The sequence below is a fragment of the Myotis nattereri genome (genome assembly GCF_964212035.1).
Source record: "Myotis nattereri genome assembly, chromosome: X".
NCBI lineage: Eukaryota > Metazoa > Chordata > Mammalia > Chiroptera > Vespertilionidae > Myotis > Myotis nattereri.
In genome coordinates, this window is record NC_138078.1 from 118916086 (window position 1) to 118937774 (window position 21689).

A 21689-nucleotide genomic window follows, 5' to 3' on the forward strand; every position below is an offset into this window, starting at 1 on the left:
AGGCAGCGAGCTCTTTCCAAAGTGGCTGGCTGCTCAGCCGCGGCTCCAGCTGCCCCTGGTCCAGGCTGCCAGTGAGAATGCTCCCTGCTCACTCTAGGGGCTGCATTTTGTAGCCTGGAGCTTGGCAGAGAGCCCACTTGGTCATGTGGTCATCCGGAGGGCTGGAGGGGGGGGCCAGGAAGAGGGAGAGGGGGCGAGCCTCCCGCACCGCCCCCCTCCAGGCACGCACTCTGCAGCCCCAGCCTGGGCGCCAGAGGGAACCTAGATGTGGCCCCACAACAAAGGCTGCACTGCGCTCTGACAACCCACAAACGCTTCCCAGACAATGCCTGCCTGGCTGGGGCCAGAGGGTTTGAGAGACCTGAAGGATTTCAAACACAGGAAGAATTTGAGGCGGTAGAGGGGAACACTTAACCCTTTCTCACCCCGCTTCCTCAACAACTGTCAAGGATCCTGGACGCTCCGAGAAGGACCAGGCCCAGGCTGCCCAAACTTACCGGGAACATCTCTGACCCTCTCCCTCTCCCTACCGTTTTCCATCAGCAAAGGCTTGGCCCTCCTATCTCCTCGGAAACTTCAACCAACTTTGATTGAGTATGACTGCCCAGGCTTGTGCCCAAGACTGCTTAATTGCCCAATGGCCCCAGGAGGCACCCTCTACCTGGAATGCCACCACTCAGCCCACCCAGCCCCCGTGTTCTTCATTCTTGTAGCCGCACCTCAAATCTCATCTTACCCAGAAGACTTGCCAGGATAACAAACACTCCAGGAGGGGCTGCCCTTACGTTTCTCCTCACTGCAGGGACACACAGAAGCTGCTATGGCGTCCCCTTTCCTGTTCCCTATCATTGCGAGACCAGGGCAGTCTACCCAACTCCAAACAGTCTAGACTGGATTCACTTTGCCTGTCCTTGGGATTCCCCTTTGTAAGTGGGTCCTGACGGTTGTTTGCCTTCCCAGACTAGACTGTCAGCTCCTACAGCCTGGGAACTCACAAGGGAAGAGGCTGCCTCATTCACTGGACTGGGAACCCTCTAAGATGGGACCCTGTCTTCTCATTCTTCTGCATCTCTCCAAAGTCCCCAATATTGGACTCAGCACATAGGTGGCACTCAACACATGTTAAAAGACTAAATTGAAAGGTGTTTCTACATTCCAGCTGGCCAGGCAGTTTGCTTGAAGTGTTAAGTCCAGATTTACACAAAAAATACATTGGACAATGTGTATGTGTGCCATCAGAGATTAAACAAAGAATTTGTATACATATATGTATAGCCCATAGACACAGACAATAGAGTGGTGAAGGCCTGGGGGTGGAGTAGAGGCTGGGTGGAGGGGGGCAAAGAGTGGGGAAAATGGGGGACGTCTGTAATACTGTCAACAATAAAATATATATTTTAAAAATATACGAGAGACCATGGCACATTTAAAATATGTTTGAAATGTTAAAACAATCCAGCAAATGCACAATTTATTTACAATCAGTCTCCACCATAATTGTCAGCTCCACAAGAGAGGGCTCTCCACATTGTTCAGAGCTATATCACCATATCCCCTGGGACATGGTGCTCAATACATACTTTTGAATATATGAATAAAAATTTCAAAAACATCCCTTTTGCCTAAATCACGGTAGCGGGAAGGGAATAAAACAGGGTTCATGTTAATAGCCTGTGGCTCATTAGCTACATTCCAGTAGGAAAAAGGCAGAGATGTGAAGCAGAGCATCTTCCTATGGACAGCGGGCATTGGAGGCTGAGATCATCTTCCCCATGTTATTTCCCTGAAAAGAACCTTCCAACCAGGAGGGAAACCACCTGGCCTCTAGTGTCCACTCTTGTGTGCTATAGGGCCATACTGTCATCACCTAAACTTACCAGGTCTCATGGAAATGATCATCTCTGCCTTTCCCCCTTCAGTGTTGCTCTGGGATTAAATGAGATAATGTACCTGAAATCACTGCGCTAATGGGAATAAACCCTTGTAAGGTTATTTTTAGGAACCATGATGCTCCAATCCCTGCACCCCCAAAGGAGTGTCCCCCATAACTAAGTTAATAGAAACATTAATATGCAATGATACCTTCGCGAGGGTGTATAGAACTATTTGCTAAGTGGTTAGAGCTACACTTTCCCTGTCTTTATTTCCCAAAAGTGCCAATCTCTGCTGGAGCTAATCTGATGAATACACTTGAACCAGGGAGTTAATAATAGTGATTTGAGGTTTTGCCTCCCAGGTACAGTTTTCATTTTAGCAGGGCCTTTGGGACACAATGTCCTACCCAAAGGTAATATCAAGTTCCACTCTTTTGAGCAAGGAGACACTTTAGTGACTTTCATATCACTGCTTTACATGGAGTCCACCATGCTTCAAAGTCAACTCAAAAGGGATTCCCTCTGGCAACTTATAACCCAACTTTTAACATGCAGGTCCAGCCACTGAAGCCTCAGAGTGCAATCCTGTTGCAGCCCATTTCTCTCTGCATGTCCCCACACATGATGATGATGATCATATAGCTAAAATTTATTGAGCATATGCCATGTGTCAAGTACTGTTATGAACACTTTACATATATTAACTCATTTAATCCCCACACCTATGAAGTAGTTCTATTCCTTATCAGCCCCATTTTACAGATGAGGCAACTGAGGCTAACAAAGGTTAAGTAATTTTTCCAGGCCTGCCTAATTTCAAGGCCCACACTTTTTCCTCACTGGGCTTCCAGAAGCAAATTCTCACTTACTTGGGTCCATATATCATTTGATTTGCACTTCTAACACCTAACTTATACTGTCTTGAATCAAATTAGGGAACAGTGAGGCATGGAGGTTAAGCACATTGGTTCTGGAATAAGGCAGCTCTGTCACTAAATAGGTAACTTCAGGCAAATTGTGTGGCCTTTCTGAGGGTGGGTTTCTCACCTGAAAAAGGGGTTACTACCTAGCTCCTTGGGTTATTGGAAGGATTAAATAAATCAATACCTATAAAGTACTTAGCACAGTGCTTGGTTTTCCTATTACATAAGCATTATATAAATGTCACATATTCTCATAAGTATTTGTGCATATGTCTTATTAATACTATGAAATAGTAAGACTATGTGTTCTCACCAGCAGTATTGGTGCCCAAAGAAAATGTCCAATTACTGTTCATTGAATGCAGGAAGGAACCATATAGTCATACTGTGGGTTTATGCTGCATATCAAATGTCAAATAATTGGATACTTTTATTTAGGCAAAATCATTACAACTTGGCCAACATGTTCTTAGATGAGTCAATACTAGAAGTTAGAAATAAAAAAATTGTGAACTCCCTCCACCCCCAATTGTAGGTCTTGTTTTTACTGGAGTAATGTAAAAAGTGGAGTGGAAAGAGGATATCTGGAGAATGATGAGCCTAGCCAGTAATCAGAGAAATCTCATAATAGAAAGAGCCCCAAACCTCATTATGCATATGGAGAATCTGAGTCCCAGAAAAAAATTGACTTGCCCAAGGTTGTACAGAAAGCTGGTGGCAAAGTCAGGGCTGAGATCTAGGTCTAAGTAACTCTGATCTCCTGTTTTTCCCTCTGTGCCTTCCCAGCATAGAGACCTTATCAGCTGAGCAGTGCCCCAGGAGGCTGGGAAGGCACTCTAAATGGCTTTAGTTGGGCATAGGCCCTTTATTCCACAATACAGCCCTTCTGGAGCACTTCATAAATAGAGTTTCCCCAATATCGTTCATCCAATTTGTTCCCTACGATATAAGCTAAATTAATGAGCAAAGAAGTTCAGTAACAGCAAAAAAGTATTGAAGAAGAGCCTCAAAGCCCTTACTCTCTGGAGCTACTTAACAGGAACTTGAAAAACAGCAAAAGAGGCCAGCTGCTTAGTTGATGCCTCAGTAACTAGCTCCATGACAAATGAGTTTTGCTTGGTTAAGTACCAGTAGAGAACATGAATTTTCACCACCTCACTACTAACTATTTGTATTTCTAATTCTACTGACTAGAGTTGAGATTTCTTTTAATTAAAATTTTATCATCTTAATAGGGTTTTTTTTTTTTAATTTGGGCTAGATTTGTTTTGTTGTGGTTGTTATTGTTGTTGTTGCTCAGTAATGCACAGTATTTCTTTTTTCTTTTTACCTTTTGACCCTCTTTACCCATTTCTCCCACCTCCATCCCCCACCCCTAGCAACTAACTCTCTGTTCTCTGTATCTATGAGCTTGTTTTAATGTTTTATTTTTAGATTCCACATATGTGAAAGATCATACAGTATTTGTCTTTCTCTATCTGACTTATTTCACTTAGCATAGTGCCCTCAAGGTCCAACCACGTTGTCACAAATGGCAAGATTTCATCTTTTTTATGACTGAACTAGAGGCCCATTGCATGAAATTCATGCACTTGGGGCAGGGGGGGAGTTTTCCTGAGCCTGACCTGCACCCTCTCACAGTCCGGGAGCCCTTCGGGGATGTCCGACTGCTGGCTTAGGCCTGCAGGGAGTGGCTTAGGCCCGGAGGTGGGAGAGGCTCCCGCCACCACTGCTGTGTTCACCAGCCGTGAGCCCAGCTTCTGGCTGAGTGGCGCTCCCCTTGTGGGAGCTCACTGACCACCAGGGGGCAGCTCCTGAATTGAGCATCTGCCCCCTGGTGATCAGTGTGTGTCATAGCGACTGTTCGTTCTGCCGTTTGGTTGATTTGCATATTAGCCTTTTATTATATAGGACGAGAGGCTTGGTACATGAAATTCATGCACTTTGGGGTGTGTGTCCCTCAGCCCATCCTTCACCCTCTCCATTCTGGGACCCCTTGAGGGATGTCTGACTGCCCATTTAGGCCTTTAACGGGCAGTTGGACATCCCTCTCACGATCCAGGACTGCTGGCTCCCAACCGCTTGCCTGCCTGCCTGCCTGATTGCCCCCAAACCACTCCCCTGCCAGCCTGATTGACACCTAACTGCTCCCCTGCTGGCCTTATTGCCTCTAATTGCCCTCCAATGCTGGGCTAGACACCCCTAACTGCCCTCCCCTGCCAGCCTGATCACCTCTAACTGCCCTCCCTTGCCAGCCTGATCACCCCTAACTACCCTCCCCTGCAGGCCTGGCCCCCCACCCAATTGCCCTCCCCTGCAGGCCTTGTCCCCCAAAACTTCCCTCCCCTGCAGGCCTTGTCCCTCCCAACTGCCCTCTCCTCTGGCCTGGTCCCCCCAACTGCCCTCCCCTGCAGGCCTTGTCCCTCCCAACTGCCCTCTCCTCTGACCTGGTTGCCTCCAACTGCCCTCCCCTGCAGGCCTTGTCCCCCCAAACTGTCCTCCTCTGCAGGCCTGGTCCCCCCACCTTCCCTCCCCTGCAGGCCTTGTCACCCCAACTGCCCTCCCCTGCAGGCCTGGTCCCCCCAAGTGCCCTCCCCTGCAGGCCTAATCACCCCCAACTGCCCTCCTCTGCAGGCCTGGTTGTCCCCAACTGCCCTCCCCTGCAGGCCTGGTCCCCCCAACTGCCCTCCCCTGCAGGCCTGGTTGTACCCAACTGCCCTCCCCTGCAGGCCTGGTCCCCCCAACTGCCCTCCCCTGCAGGCCTGGTTGTCCCCAACTGCCCTCCCCTGTAGGCCTTGTCCTCCCCAACTGTCCTACCCTGCAGGCCTGGTCCCCCCCAACTGCCCTCCCTTGCAGGCCTGGTCCCCCCAACTGCCCTCCCCTGCAGGCTTTGTCCCTCCCAACTGCCCTCCCCAACTGCCCTCCCCTGCAGGCCTTGTCCCCCCCAACTGTCCTCCCCTGCAGGCCTGGTCCCCCCAACTGCCCTCCCCTGCAGGCCATCTTGTGGCAGCCAGCTTGTGACCACATGGGGGCGACCATCTTTGACCACATGGGAGCAGCCATCTTGTGTGTTGGAGTGATGGTCAATTTGTATATTACCTCTATTATATAGGATAATACATATTACTATATCACAATTTCTTTATCGATTCAACTATCAATGGATACTTAGGTTGTTTCTGTATCTTAGATACTATAAATGCTACAGTGAGCATAGGGGTGCCTATATCTCTTTAAGTTAATATTTTTGTTTTCTTTGGATAAATACTCAGAAGTGGAATTGCTGGATCATATCCTAGTGCTATTCTTAATTTCTTTGAGGAACCTCCATACTGTTTTTGCATAGTCACTGCACCCATTTACATTCCCACCAACAGTGCACAAGGGTTCCCTATTCTCCACATCCTTGCCAACACTTGTTATTTCTTGTCTTTTTTAAAAAATATATTTGTATTGATTTCAGAGAGGAAGGGAGAGGGAGAGAGATAGAAACACCAATGATGAGAGAGAATCATTGATCGGCTGCCTCCTGCATGCCCCACACTGGGGATGGATCCCACAATCTGGGCATGTCCCTGATCTGAAATCATTGTTGAGCATTTTTAATCATAAATCAAAATTGAATTTTGTCAAATGCATTTTCTGCATATATTTAGATGATCATATGTGTGTTTTTTAATTTGAATTTTGTTTTAATGTTGAAAGTATTACATATGTCCTCCTTTTTCTCCATTGACCTCATCTAGTCTGCCCCTGTCCCCCATGTTCATATGATTTTTATTCTTCATTTTATTAATGTGGTATATGACGTTGATTGACTTGCAGATATTGAACCACCCTTGCATTCCTGGAGTAAATCCCACTTGATCATAGTGTATGATCCTCTTAATGTATTGTTGAATTTGGTTTACTAATATTTTCTTGAATATTTTAAAATCTATGTTCATCAGGGATGTTTTTCTATAAGTTTCTTTTCATGCGGCATCCTTGTCTGGTTTTGGTATCCGGGCAATATTAGCCTCAGACCAGAGCTGCCAGCACAAAGCTTGCCGTTGAATACATGCTTACGATATATTCAGCAATCAACTTTCCCATTTTGGGTGTGCACCATTTTAATTAGAGAACATGATGTTAATTATGCAAAACCTAGACTGGAACTTAGTCTATAAATCAAGAGATGCTCATAGCCATTTGGATGACAAAAACTGGCTGTTGGGATTTATTAGACTTTGCTAGGGTTTCTTCATTTAGCTGTATACTTCTCTCCTTGTCCAATGTTTCCTAATCCTGGTCACAAACTACAAACTGGATCTATCCCTGTCCACAGATGGAGTTCTTGTTTTACACACTTCCCCTTTCCCCTTTGCACACAGATACTAACCATTATAAGGTACTCCTTTTGCAAAAATTAGAGAAGTAGCAATTTTGTAGCATAACCAAACTACCTTTATTTGCATCCTTGGCATTTAATACTGCATCAGTCCCATTGCACACTAAATCCTTCCACAGGGCACCTTTCAGCCACTCCCAAATGAGCTCCAAATGTCCCATAAATGCTTATTCCAGCCATATGTTTCTTCCAACTTTTTTCAAACTACATGCATTCTCAGATTCTCTTATCAGACGTTCCCTCATAGATACACCTCATTTGACACGCTAATAATGTCCATGAAAAATATGACAATGGAATTCAGATAATCAGCAATATTTCAAATGTCTTTAAAGAGTTCACTGTTCACTAGTGAGATAAGTCCTAAGAGGAATCCTCCAAGAAGGTGAAGAACTGCTTCTCTGCCCCACCACCATCCCAACCCCACAGAGTTGCCCCCTTTTCCCAACATCCTGCCAGATTGCTTCTGATCCTTTGGTCTCTCCCAGAGCCATGCAGGTCCCTGTTTCTCTTGTTGGTCTTTGAGAGCAGTTCCATTTCCTCTGCACATCCTCTATGACGTCTCCCAGGAGCCTCCATCCTTCCTCTCCTCTAGAGTCTATAAATACTCTGGTTCCCCAGGGGAGGCATGCAAATTCCTTCCTCAAGCAGCAAGGCCCTGTGAGCTAGGATAGCCACACCCAAACGAACAGGTTTATCACCAAGGGCCAGTGGGCTATTGCACCATTCTTCCTCCAGCTTTGCTGTTTAAACTTATCTGGGCTTACCTCAGGCGGGATATTATACAATCTCAAACTTGGCACCTTTGTGTGCTGAGCCACAGCAGACTGTTGGAAACGAGGTATTGAGTCTATGACCAGTTTGGTTATGGGTTTAGAACTCTAAGATAATGAAGTTAAAATCAAAGGGATAATCTGGGGCAGCTTTGCTCCATCCCAAATCCAGTTTGTACCCCTAAAGAGATCAGAGATTGGCATCAATCACCACATGAGTCCTAACCCTGGCCACAGACTGAGATCTTCTTGGCCTCTCACTTCATCATTCATACATTTCCTGAACACATAAAGAGTGAGTTCAATGATATATTAACTTGAAAAAAGGTAATACTTTTGAAAAAAGAATGAAAAAGAAAAGTAGCCTTTATACAGCAAAACCCCATGTATTAGTTTCTTGTGGCTGCTGTAACAAATTATCACAAACTTAGTGGCTTAAAACAACAGAAATTTACTCTCTCAGTTTTGGAGGGCAGAAGTCTGAAATCAAGAAGGTGCAATTCTTCCTTGCCCCTTTCAGCTTCTGATAGCCCATGCATTCGTTGGCTTGGGACCGCATCATCTTCACACTGCCTTCTCCTCTTCTGTCTGTGTGATCTCCCTCTGCCTCTCTCTCTTCTAAGGACACATGTCACTTGACTTAGGCCCACTCAAATAATCCAGGATGATCTGATCTTGTGATTCTTAACTTAGTTACATCTGCAAAACCTTTTTCCAAACAAGTTTACATTCACAGATTCCAGGGGTTAAGACATGGACATATCTTTTGGTGGGCCATTCAACCCACTTACCCCACTACCTCCATTCACATCCCTGCCACGCTGAAATAGAAAGAGCATGAATTTTCTGTCGATTTTACTTCCAAATATCTCTCAAATCTATACAGTCTCTATGCTTCTGCTGTCTCATCCTCATTCAAACCCCATCATTCTCCATAAAAACTGGTTTGGCCATGCCAGTCTCACTATGTTTGAAAGCCTTCTGTGGTTCCCCATGGCTCTGAGGATCAAGACTCAACTGCTGGCCATGGGCTGCAAGGCCCTGCATGATCTAGCTCCCACCCATCTTGCCAAACTCCTATTTTGCCTTGTCCCTCTTTTTATCTTGCAAAGCCATGTCCCTTATTGTCACAATGCCTTCCTAATACTTTTCCCTTCTTTTGGAGAACTATCCTCCCTATCCCATCTTCTCCTGACTAATGTCCATCAACCATCAGCTCAGCTATAAGTTCTAATAACTGTTCACCAATAGATGCTTTCCCTGGCCCCCATTCTCCTGTAAGAACATCTTTCAGTGTTTGCAGTTAGGTTTGTGTTGAATTAATGTCTCCACTCATTCACCTAGCCCCCAACCAGACAGAGCTCCACAAAGGCAAGGGCTGTGACTATCTCGTTTCATTACTATGTCTTCAGCATCTAACCAGTGTCTGACACAAATTAGGTGTTCAATTATTATTTGAATAACTATATTGTATAATTAATTAATTAATCTATACATCTATATTTTGATCCCTCAAGTTCCTCTCCTAAAAAATGAGAGAAACAATGCCTATTTCACAGGGTTGAATAAGAATAAAAATGAGATAATGGAGAGGAAGGGGCTTTTTAAACCATGAGATTCCTTACTAATTTAAGGAATTATTATAATATTGGTCAATGTAACCAGCCTTTAGAGCAGCTGTGAGCAAACTACGGCCCGCGGGCCGGATCTGGCCCATTTGAAATGAATAAAACTAAAAAATAAAAAGACCGTACCCTTTTATGTAATGATGTTGACTTTGAATTTATATTAGTTCACACAAACACTCCATCCATGCTTTTGTTCCGGCCCTCGGGTCCAGTTTAAGAACCCATTGTGGCCCTCGAGTCAAAAAGTTTGCCCACCCCTGCTTTAGAGGGACAGGGAGGTGTGCTACATAGGGCATAGGGGCAGCAGGAGAAATGAGGGTAGAAGTGAGAAAGGATATTTGAGGTCTACATTCCTCTGAATAAGAAGAGTTTCTGTGGCTCTGTTGTGTAGGATAAAATTACAAGAACACTCAATTCCCCTGCTTTAAACTTGAAGCTCATAACTTATCACCCTCTGGGATCAAAAGAAAATGCCAGGTATAAATACTGCCTGAAGTCACCCTTGGCATTTAAGGTTTTAATTGTCTTCCTTTAAAGCATATGCTCCAGGTGCTAGCTGAGGGTAGGGTGACAGACTCCTGGACTGGGCCCATCTCCACTGGTGCTTCCCATGAGGTGATCTATCAGCCATGGCACTTGCTTGAGGCACTTTGCCCAGCTGACAAATGACTTTGAAGAATTCCTCTTGGCTTTTTTTTCTTCCTTTCCTTACCTTCTTGGCTTTCACTGCTAACAGGTGGGGAGGGTATCACCTCCTTCTTCCTGCCCCTCTAGCACGTCCATCTAAAAGGCATCCCTGGGGGCTTGACATTCCAGGTCTTTAGTTTCTTACATTGATTTCCTCAAACCCCATCAAGTCATAATCTCCTTTCCTGCAGGGAAAAGACACTTCCACCTCTTCCTCCATATCCTCTTAACTCCTTGTCTTGGGTCAAGAGACCTAAAAAGGCCATTTCTCATTTCCATCTTGTCTTCCATTGTTTTCTCCCCTGGGATGTCTCTACATTCATGGCCCTGAGATGCCTCACTGGTCTGGAATGTCCATGGCAAGCCAATCCTCTGAATCATAGACTTAAAGAAATTGGAAAGAGCAGAGCTCATTAGGCTGTCATTTCCCCAGTTTCCTCCACTGACCTGGATATCTTCCCATTGGCTTGATGATGTCCTTCCCTGCTCCATCGTCTCACTGGGCTTTGAGCTATGTCTACACAGTCCCAGAAAGGTGAAGCAAAAGGCATGAATCTGAGTAATTCAAGCAAAATCCCCAGTATTGTCTCAATGATTTGGGCACCCTAGTACAAAACACTATTTTGGTACAAAGTTTCAGGATAGTTACCTTTAATAGATGCCATGAACTGGAGCTGGAAAGGACCTTGCAGCTCATCTGTTCGAAGACCTACTCTTTTTTTGGTTTATATCACTATTGAGTTATAATTGACAATTTATATGCCATGTAAAAATACTGTTACAATTTTCTATGTTATGACATATGCATACCTCCATGTAACCATCACTGCCATCTAGTTTCTATCACTCCCTAAAATTTTCTTCTGGCCCTTCGTAATTCTTTGCTTCACCCCCTCCCCATTCTCCGTAGGCAACCACTGATTTGCTTTCAGTTACTATATAGTTTTCATTTTCTACAATTTTATATAAATGGAATAACACAATATGCATTATTTGCTGGCTTCTCTCACTCAGAATAATTATTTTGAGAACCATTCATGTTGTTGTATGTACTAATAATGTCATATGTCTAATTTTGGCTATTGTGAAAAAGGCTGCTATGAGCACTTATCTACAAATATTTTATATATGTATGTCTTCAATTATCTTGGATATATGCCTGAGTATTTACCTGGGTCATATGATAACTCTATGTTTAACCTTTTTAAAATTAAAGTATAGTTGGCATAGAATATTATATTAGTTTAGGGTGTATATCATAGGTGACTTGACATTTATATACCTTATTATATTTAACCTTTTGAGGAACCACCAAACTATTCTCCAAAGCAGCTGTTCAGCCCCACCAGCTAAGTGTGAGGTTCTATTTTTCTTCATCTCACCATTTTATTTTTCATCTTTTTTTTATTTTAGCCATCCTAGTGATGTGAAATGGTATCTCACTGTGGATTTTATTTGTGTTTCCCTAATGATCACAGATATTGAGCATCTTTTAATGGTTTTGTACATCTTCTTTGGAGAAATATCTATTCAACTTTTTTGCCTACTTTTACAATTGAGATATAATTCACATAACATGAAATACACCATTTTAAAGTATACAACTCAGATCCTAGCCAGTTTGGCCCATTAGAGTGTCAGCCTGCGGACTGAAGAGTCCCGGGTTCAATTCTGGCCAAGGGCACATGCTGGGTTACTGGCTCAATCCCCAGTAGGGGTGTGCAGGAGGCAGCTGATCAATGATTCTCTCTCATCATTGATGTTTCTATCTCTCTCCCTTCCTTTCTGAAATCAATAAAAAATATATTTTTTAAAAGTATACAACTTTGTGGTTGTTAGTATATTCACTAAATTGTGCAAACATCATCACCACTATCTAATTCCCAAACATTTCCATCACCCCAAAACAAACTCCATATCTATAAGCAGTCAGTTCCAATTCACCCCCTAGCAACCATTAATCTATTTTTTATCTACATGAATTTGCCTCCTAATACATTTCATATAAATAGAATCATATAATATGTGACCTTCTGTGAATAGCTTCTTTCACTTAGCATAATGTTTTCAAGGTTCATCCGTGAAACTTAGCCTGTTTCAGTACTTTGTTTCTTTTTATGGCTGAATAACATTCCAGTGTATGGATATACCACAGTTCTTTATTCACCAGCTGGTGGACATTTTAGTTGTTACCACTTTTGGACCACTATGAATAATGATGCTATGATTGTTTGTGTATAAGTTTTTGTGTGACTATGTTTTCAGTTCTCTTATATATCTAAGAGTGGAACTGTTGGATCATAGGGTAAATTAACTTTTTAAGGAGTTGACCAAGAGTTTTCCAGAGCAGCTACACCATTTTACATTCCCACCAGCAATGTATGAGATTTTCAACTTCTGTACATTTCCCCCAAACATTTATTTTCCATTTTTTGTTTTTTTTATAACCATCCTAGTGGGTGTGAAGTAGTATCTCATTATGATTTTGGTTTGCATTTCCCTAATGACTAATGACTTCTCATGTGCTCTGACCTTTATTATTTCCTTTCTTCTACTTACTTTGGTTTAATTTGTTTATCTTTCTCTAGTTTTATGATGAAAGCAGAAAATCATTGAGACCTTTTTTTTTTCATTTCCAATATAGGCATATAGTGCATTCCAAAAATTCTGACATGTTGTGTTTTTATTTATATTCATTTCAAATATCTTCTAAAGTTCCCTTTAATTTCTTTTTTACCCCATGGATTATTTAAAGTATGTGATTTAGTTTTGAGATATTTGAAAAATTTCCATAAATCTGTTATTGGCTTCTAATTTAAATTTATTATAATCAGAAATATACTTTGTATAACTTGGATTCCTTTTTTATTTTTAATCCTCACCCAAGGATATGCTTATTTATTTTAGAGATAGTAGAAGGGAGAGAGAGGAGAAAAAACACACACATTGATGTGAGAGAGAAACATTGATCGGTTGCCTGATCGGGGATGGAACCCACAACCTAGGTATGTACCAATTCCCTGACTAGGAATTGAACCTGCAACCTTTTGGTGCATGAGATTATGCTCCAACCAACTGAGACATTCTGCTGGGGCTAATTTGGATTCTTTTAAAATTTTTGAAACTTGTTTTATGGCCTAGAATATGGCCTATCTGTCTTGGTAAATGTGCTGTATGCCTTTAAAAAGAATATGTATTCTACTGTTATGGGGTGGAGTGTTTATAGTAAATGTCATCTAGATCAAGTTGGTTGATAGTGTTATTCATATCTTCTATATCATTGCTGAATTTATGTCTACTAGTCTATCAATTATTGAGAAATGAGTTTTGAAATATCCAACTACAATTGTGGACTTTTCTGTTTCTACTTACAGTTCTGTCAGCTTTTGCTTCACATATTTTGAAACTCTATTACTAGGTGCATACTTAACATTGTTGTCCTCTTGATGAATTGACCCCTTGATCACTATGAAATTACCTTCTTTAACTTTGGTAATAATTTTTGCTTTAAAATCTACTTTATCTCATGTTAATAGAGTCATTCCAAATTTCTTTTGATTCGTGTTAGTATGGTATACCTTTTCCCATAATTATACTTTTTTAAATGTGTTTTTAACTTTATAGTTAAAATGCTTTACTTGTGGGAAGCAAGTAATTGGTTCTTGATTTTATATCCTATCTGACAACCTCTGCCTTTTATTCATGTATTTAAACCATTCACATTTCATTTGTTGATATAGCTAGGTTTAATTCTATCATTTGGTTATTTGTTTTCTATTTGGTCCATCTGTTCTAGTTCATTTTTTTCTGTCTTCTTTGGGACTAATTTATTATTTTTTATGATTTTGTTTTATCTCATTTATTTGTTACTTTACTGATTACTTTTATTTGTAAATATCTTTAACTTATCAAAGTTGATCTTCAAGTGATATATAACACACCACATACACTATAAAGACTTTACAATTGTGTAGGCCCTTTCCTCCCCTTCTAACCTTTGTGTTATTGCTGTCATACATTTTCCATTTACATATACAATAAACCCCACACTACATTATTATTTTTGCTTAAACAGTGCACTATCAAAGATATTTAAATAATTTTTAAATCTTATATATTTATACATGTAGTTACTATTTCTGGTGCTCTTCCTTCCTTTGTGTAGATCCACATTTTAATCTGTTATCATCTTCCTTCCATTTCTTGTAGTATGTGTCTGCTGGTGATGAATTATTTCAGGTTTTGTATGACTGAAATGTCTTTTTTTGGCCTTCCTTTTTGAAAGAAATTTTTGTCTGATATAGAATCCCTGGTTGAAAGTCTTTTTGTCAGTTCTTTAAAAATTTTGTTCCAGAGTCTTCTCACTTGCATTATTTACAATTTGAAATCTTACCTTTGTTTTTTTGTACATAAAATCTCTTTTTTCCTCTGGCTGCTGTTAAGATGTCCTCTTTATCACTGATTTTGAGCAATCTGATTATGATATGCCTTTGTGTAGTTTTCTTCATGTTGCCTGCACTTGGAGTATTTGGATTTTGCCAAGTTCCTTGGATCTCTGGGTTTATAATTTTCATCAAATTTGGAAAATGTTTGGCCATTATTTCTTCAATAAAATTTTTCTCCTCCATCCTGTCTCTTTTTCTCTTTCAGAAACTCCAATTATATTTCTATTAAGCCACTTGAATTTTTCCTACAGCTCACTGATGCTCTGTTTATTTTTTTCATTTTCTCTTCTAGGTATGTTTTATATTGAATTGTTTCTATTGCTATGATTCAAGTTCACTAGTCTTTTCTTCTGCATTGTCTAATCAGCCATTAATCTCATCCAATGTATTTTTTACCTCACATGTAGTTTTCACCTGTGTAAGTTTGACTGAGGTATTTAAAAAATATCTTCTATGTCTCTACTTAACTTTTTGAACATATGGAATACAGTTCTTACAACTGCTTTAATATTCTTATTTGCTAATTCTAACATCTTTGTTAGTTCTGGTTTGATTTCAATTGATTGATTTATCTGCTCCTTATGGGCCATAGGTTCCAGCTCTGTCCATGCCAGGTAACTTTTTATTGGATGCCAAGCTGTGAATCCTACCTTGCTGGGTTATTTAATATGCCTATTTTTCTATAATCAGTGGTTCTCAACCAGAGGCTATTTTGTTTGTCCAGAAACACTCTTGATTGTTATAATTGAAGGGTGCTATTGGCATCCAATGAGTAGAGGCCAGGTATGAGGGTAAACATCTTACAATGCACTGGACAGCTCCCACAACAAAGAATTACCCAGCTCAAAATGTAGTTGTTCTGAGGTTGAGAAACCCTGCTATAAATATTCTTGAACTTTGTTCTGGGATTCAGTTAAGTTTCTTGGAAATTGCTATATCCCTTTGGGTCTTGCTATTAAGCTTTGTTAGATGAGACCAGAACAGTGCTCAGTCTAGAGATAATGTTCCCCAATATCAAAGCAAGACCCTTCTGTGTACTCTACCCAATGCCCCAATTTTAGCTGGTTGGAAATTGGTACTACCCCTAGCCCTGTGTTAGTTCAGAGCACTATTCCCTCTAATCGTTTGGTATGGTTCTCTCCCCAGCATCAAATGATTTCCTCATGCTTGTGGACCTACATAGAGTTTATTCCATCCCTGTTTCACCCCCAGCATGCAGCCTACCTCTTTAGGATGTCCTAGAGATAACTCACACTTACTATTTCTACTCTCACCCCCACCTCAGACCTACTCCTCCTTCTGCATCTCAGTGCCAGTCCCCAAATCTAGAAATCCAGGAGTCATGCTTCACTCCTGCTTCCTCATCACTCTGCTGTTCAATCAGCCAATTTGTTCTCACCAGTGTCTCCTGCATTCTGTCTATACTTTCCATTCCCACAGCCCCTGCCCTATCTGGGGCCATCCTCATCTCTGGTTTGAACACTTCATAAGACAGCTCCAACTTGCATCTCTAGCATTTCCTTCCACTCCTCCTATACATCCTCATCTCCAGCATCACAGAAGTTTTCACTGCTTATCATATAGACCAGGCTTTTCACAAGTCTGTACTTTTGCAAATGCTAGTCTCTTTGCCTGAAATATAGTTTCTCCACTTCTTTTTAAAAATATATATTTTATTGATTTTTTACGGAGAGGAAGGGAGAGGGATAGAGAGTTAGAAACACCTATGAGAGAGAAACATCAATCAGCTGTCTCCAGCACACCCCCTACTGGGGATGTGACCGCAACCGAGGTACATGTCCTTGACCGGAATCGAACCCAGGACCCTTCAGGCTGCAGGCCAAGGCTCTATCCACTGAACAAAACCGGCTAGGGCAGTTCTTCCACTTCTTTGTCTGGCAAACTACTCATGCTTCAAGAGCCAGCTTACAAGTCACCTCTTCTGTCAAGCCCTCCTTGATTTCTTGAGGCATCTATTCATTCCTGACCCTTCATTCTTCTACTGCATTTTGGTCACACTTTAACAATACTGGTCATAGACTCTTTACACTGCTATCTGTCTCCCCTACTACTATAGCTGCTAGGGATCTAGCAATCCCTGTAGGTGCTTACTATGGACTGAAATGTGTCCCTCCCCCAAATGCATATGTTGAAGCCTTAACCCACAATGTTGCTATATCTGGAGATAGGGTCTTTAGGAGGTAATTAAGATTAAATGGGGTCATAGGGGAGGGCCCTAATCCTATAAGACTTTATGGCCTTATAAGAAGGGAAGAAGTATCTCTTTCTCTGTCGCTTTCTCTCTGCCATGTGAAGACACAGAGAGAAGGGGGCTGTGTGCAAGCCAGGAAGAGACTCTCACCAGAACCTGACCACACTGACATCCTGATTTCAGACCTCTAGCTTCCAGGACTGTGAGAAATAAATTTCTGTTGTTTAATACTCAGTTCATGGTATTTTGTTATGACAGCCTGAGCAGGCTACTACAGCACTTAATACATGATGAATGCATTTTTTAATTTTTTAAAGCCTCACCTGAGGATATTTTTCCATTGATTTTTAGATAGAGTGGAAGAGAGAGGGAAAGACAGAGAAATATCGATGTGAGAGAAACACATTGATTGGTTGCCTCCTGCGGGAGCCCCCACTGACCAGGGGCCCCAGAGGAGTTGGGGGGCGGGTGGGAAGCCTGAAACCAAGATACCTGCCCTTGACTGGAATCGAACCAGGGACTCTTCAGCCCGCAGGCCAGAGCTCTATCCACTGACCCAAACCAGCTAGGGCTGATGAATGCATTTTCGAATGAATGAGAAAGAAACAGGAGACAGGGAGAAGGAATGAATGGGGAGAGAAGCTGCAGTCAGAAAGCAGAAGGCAGTAAGAGAAGATTTAAGAAAAACAAAGTAACAGGAGGAAGAAAGCAGAGGATGGGAATGAGCTCAGAAGGGAGCCAGTTTTTCAGTGGAGACCATGCCCATGCCAAGGGAACTACTGCCAAGATGCGGGGGGTGGGGGGGGGGTACAGGCCCAAGTGCCAATGTGGAGCATCCAGGCACATTATTTTATATACTGTATGTTTTCAGGAAGGGGCCCGATGCCTAGGTCCCTTAAAAAGGAGGCACCTTAGCTCTTTGGCTGGGCAACAGCTGGGTGCCCTCGCTTCTCTGGTCAAAGAAGGCCGCTGTCCACACCCAGCTGCGGGAGAGACTAGGAGAGTGTTTACCCAATGGCCCCAGTGTCCTCAAAGGACTCCGCTCTCAGTTACACAGCAAACAGCTGGCACCGTTGTGGCCGAGTCCTGCGACCCAGAGCCTCCAGCGATGTTTAAACTGGGATCGTGAGAATGAGTCCTCCACCCTCATCTTCCTCCAGTGAGCTTGGGGGTGCTCGTTTATGAACTGGGACCTGACAGGTGGCTTTTTAAAAACTCTCGTTCTGACAGGACGCCTCCAAAAAACGAACACAAAGTTTTCTGTCGCCTAGGGCTTGTGCAAATTGGTTTCAGACTCTGCCACCCGCTGCAGCAGACAGCGGTCTTTCCAGTAAGAAGACGTTTCCTGGCGGGAAACGCGGACTGACAGGCGACCGGGTGGCAGTGTCTGCTCAGCCCTGGAAGCCAACAGGCTCCATCCTCTGTTGCCCTTGAGCCTGCAATTGACTCTCTGCGCTTTGGGATCCGCCCTCTACACCGCAGCCCCAGCCAGGGGGCTTTGTCTCCCCAAACTGGGTGTGGGCAGCGTGCCTGGGGGGGGGGTCTTGCTCCCTGCAAAGCCGCGCTCCCTGGCAAGGAGGGAGGTCCTGGCTCCACCCACTCGGCAAAGCCCTTAAGATCTGGGCTCTGAGCCAAAATAGGTCGGACATTTAGAAACCAAACCAATAATAGAATTGGAATACATTTGATCACTTGTGGGGGAGGGGTTGGGGTGCTTGGGGAGCTGGTAGAGAGAGCCGCAGGGAACTGCGGCTTTGAGAGCATTCCTGGGGCAATCATCAGTGCTTGCAATGCTAGCAATCATTGCTAGGCCCAGCCCCACAGTTAGTTGGACATGACAGAGCCATGAGGGCTGGTTCTTTATTCTATTGTTCCCACTTGGTCAGAAAGGGCTCCTAGCAAACATTCTGCTAGCCCCAGCTTTCCCAATAAAATTGAGACCTTTGCTCTACTGTCGCTATTCAGGATGGCGTTTTGACTCTAGCCAGTGGTCGGCAAAGTGCGGCTTGCGAGCCACATGTGGCTCTTTGGCCCCTTGAGTGTGGCTCTTCCTAAGCCTTAGGAGTACCCTAATTAAGTTAATAACAATGTACCTACCTATATAGTTTAAGTTTTAAAAATTTGGCTCTCAAAAGAAATTTCAATCGTTGTACTGTTGATATTTGGCTCTGTTGACTAATGAGTCTGCCGACCACTGGTCTAGACTAAGGCCTTATTCACAATATCTACACTAGGATGTCAAACCACCAGCCTGGCAAAAAGCTGAGCCAGCATTTAGGTTAGGACTCATGGAGAAGTGGAGAGATGTTCCCACCCAAGAGGCCACACACTACCCTGAAAACTCTCCTGCCTGGCAGTAATTTTCAAACATCATCACCTGGACAAGTGACCTGGGGTCCTTATTAAAATGCAGATTCTGATTTAGAGCTGGGAGGGTCCTGAGAGTCTGCATTCCTCACAAGCTCCCAGGGGATGTAGCTGCTGCCCTGGCCCATACCTAGGAAAGCAAGCTGTAGAGCAGTGGTTCGCAACCTCAGCTGCACATTAGAATCACCTGGGAATCTTTTTAACATCCTGATTTCTGGGCCTCATCCTCCGGAAATTCTGTTTCTTTGTTACTAATGTTGTGGCCCCACCCATTAACAAAGAAACAGAATTTCCAGAGGATGAGGCCCAGAAATCAGGATTTTAAAAAGATTCCCAGGTGATTCTAATGTGCAGCCAAGGTTGAGAACCACTGCTGTAGAGCAATGCCCTTAACTGCAACAGCAAATTAAAATCACCTGTGGAGCTTCAAACACTTGAACTTCACTAAAAGAGTAAATCTTAAGTGTTCTCATCACGAAAATAAAAGGTAACTATGTGAAGTGATGGACATGTTAATTCCTTTGTGTAATCATTTCACAATCTATATATGATAAATGCAAATCTTTAAAAAACATTATGGTTGTGGGCTTGATCCCCAGTGTGGGGCATGCAGGAGGCAGCTGATTGATGATTCTCTCTCATCACTGATGTTTCTATCTCTCTCTCCCTCTCCCTTTCTCTCTGAAATCAATTTAAAAAAACTTTTAAAAAATAAAACATTATGTTGTACAACTGAAATATATACAATTTTTATATGTCAATCATACATCAAAAAAGCTGAGGAAAAAACTAATTTCATTCTTCTGGGATGTGGCCAGACTTTTTTTTTTAATTAAACTTTTTAGGTGATTATAATGGGCAGCCAGGATTGAGAGCCACTGGTCTAAGCAGCTGTGAAGAGGGCCTTAGGCTGTAGCCAGAGACATTGATTCCATACTGAACCCACTTAGGTGGCACCAACCTTGACTTCCAAATGGAACAGCACATCTAGAAAAGGAAAAGTGGTGGCCTCTGCATCATAAATCTGAAGAGCATCTGGGAGAAGCTCCTGCTGGCAGTTCATGCCATTGTTGCAGCTGAAAATCCCGCTGATGTCAGTGTCATATCGTCCAGGAATGCTGGCCAGCGAGCTGTGTTAAAGTCTGCTGCTGCCACTGGGGCCACTCCTATTGCCGCTTCACTCCTGGAACCTTCACCAACCAGATCCAGGTAGCCTCCCTGGAGCTGAGACTCCTACTGGTTACTGATTCTAGGGCTGGCCACCAGCTTCTCACAGAGGCATCTTACGTTAACTTGCCCACCATTGCTCTGAGTAACAGACTCCTCTGAGCTAGGTGGACATTGTCATCCATTGCAACAATAGGGGGGCTCACTCAGTGGGTCTGATGTGGTGGATGTTGGCCCAAGACGTACTGCGCATGTGTGGCACCATCTCCCATCAACACCCGTGGGAGGTCATGCCTGAAACCTATTTCTTCTACAGAGATCCTGAAGAGATTGTAAAGGAAGAGCAGGCTGCTGCTGAAACGGCTGTGAGCAAGGAGGAATTTCAGGGTGAATGGACTGCTCCCGCTCCCAAGTTCACTGCTGCTCAGCCTGAGGTTGCAGGCTTGCAGGTGACTTCTGTGTCCACTCAGCAGTAACCTACTGGGGAGGACACAGGTACACAAAGTAAATAGGTAAATGATAGTCTGCCAGCCTATGGGAAGTGCTATGAAGAAAAACAAAACAGAGGAGTACTCAGGTGGGTGCAATGTCAAATGCGGTGACCATGGAAGGTCTCACTGAGGAGATGGGCATTTGAGACTAGACCCAAAGGAAGTGAGGGGTGAGCCTTTGTAGGTATTTGGGGGAAGAACATTCTAGGCCAGTGGTTCTCAACCTTCTGACCCTTTAAATACAGTTCCTCATGTTGTGACCCAACCATAAAATTATTTTCATTGCTACTTCATAACTGTAATGTTGTTACTGTTATGAATCGTAATGTAAATATCTGATATGCAGGATGGTCTTAGGTGACCCCTGTGAAAGGGTCGTTCGACCACCAAAGGGGTCGCGACCCACAGGTTGAGAACCGCTGTTCTAGGCAAAGAGGCCATCTAGGTGAAGACCCTGAGGCCTGAAAACGGAGGTGGTTGGCAAGGCTGGCGGAAAGGAGAGGAAGAATAGTAAGAGATGAGGGCAGAGGGCAAGTGGGAGGAGGGGTACCAGAAGGTGCAGGACCATGGAGGCCATTGTAGTAACCTTGGCTTTTACCCAGAGGGAGATGGGAAGCCATAGAGGGTTTCAGCAGAGTCTCCCAACAACACTGTTAGGTGACAGTACCATTATTCCCATTTTTAAATGACGGAACTACAGCTCAGAACAGCTAAGTGACTTGGCTAGTGAGT

The 21689-nt window shown here is 43.2% G+C and overlaps 1 pseudogene across 1 annotated transcript; it reads left to right on the top strand.

Moving 5' to 3' along the window:
* The first annotated feature begins 20245 nt into the window (after window positions 1–20245).
* LOC308511803 (small ribosomal subunit protein uS2-like) lies at window positions 20246–20942 on the top strand (annotated as a pseudogene). The gene has a single exon. The product of its transcript is annotated as a small ribosomal subunit protein uS2-like (transcript).
* The last annotated feature ends 747 nt before the right edge of the window (window positions 20943–21689 follow it).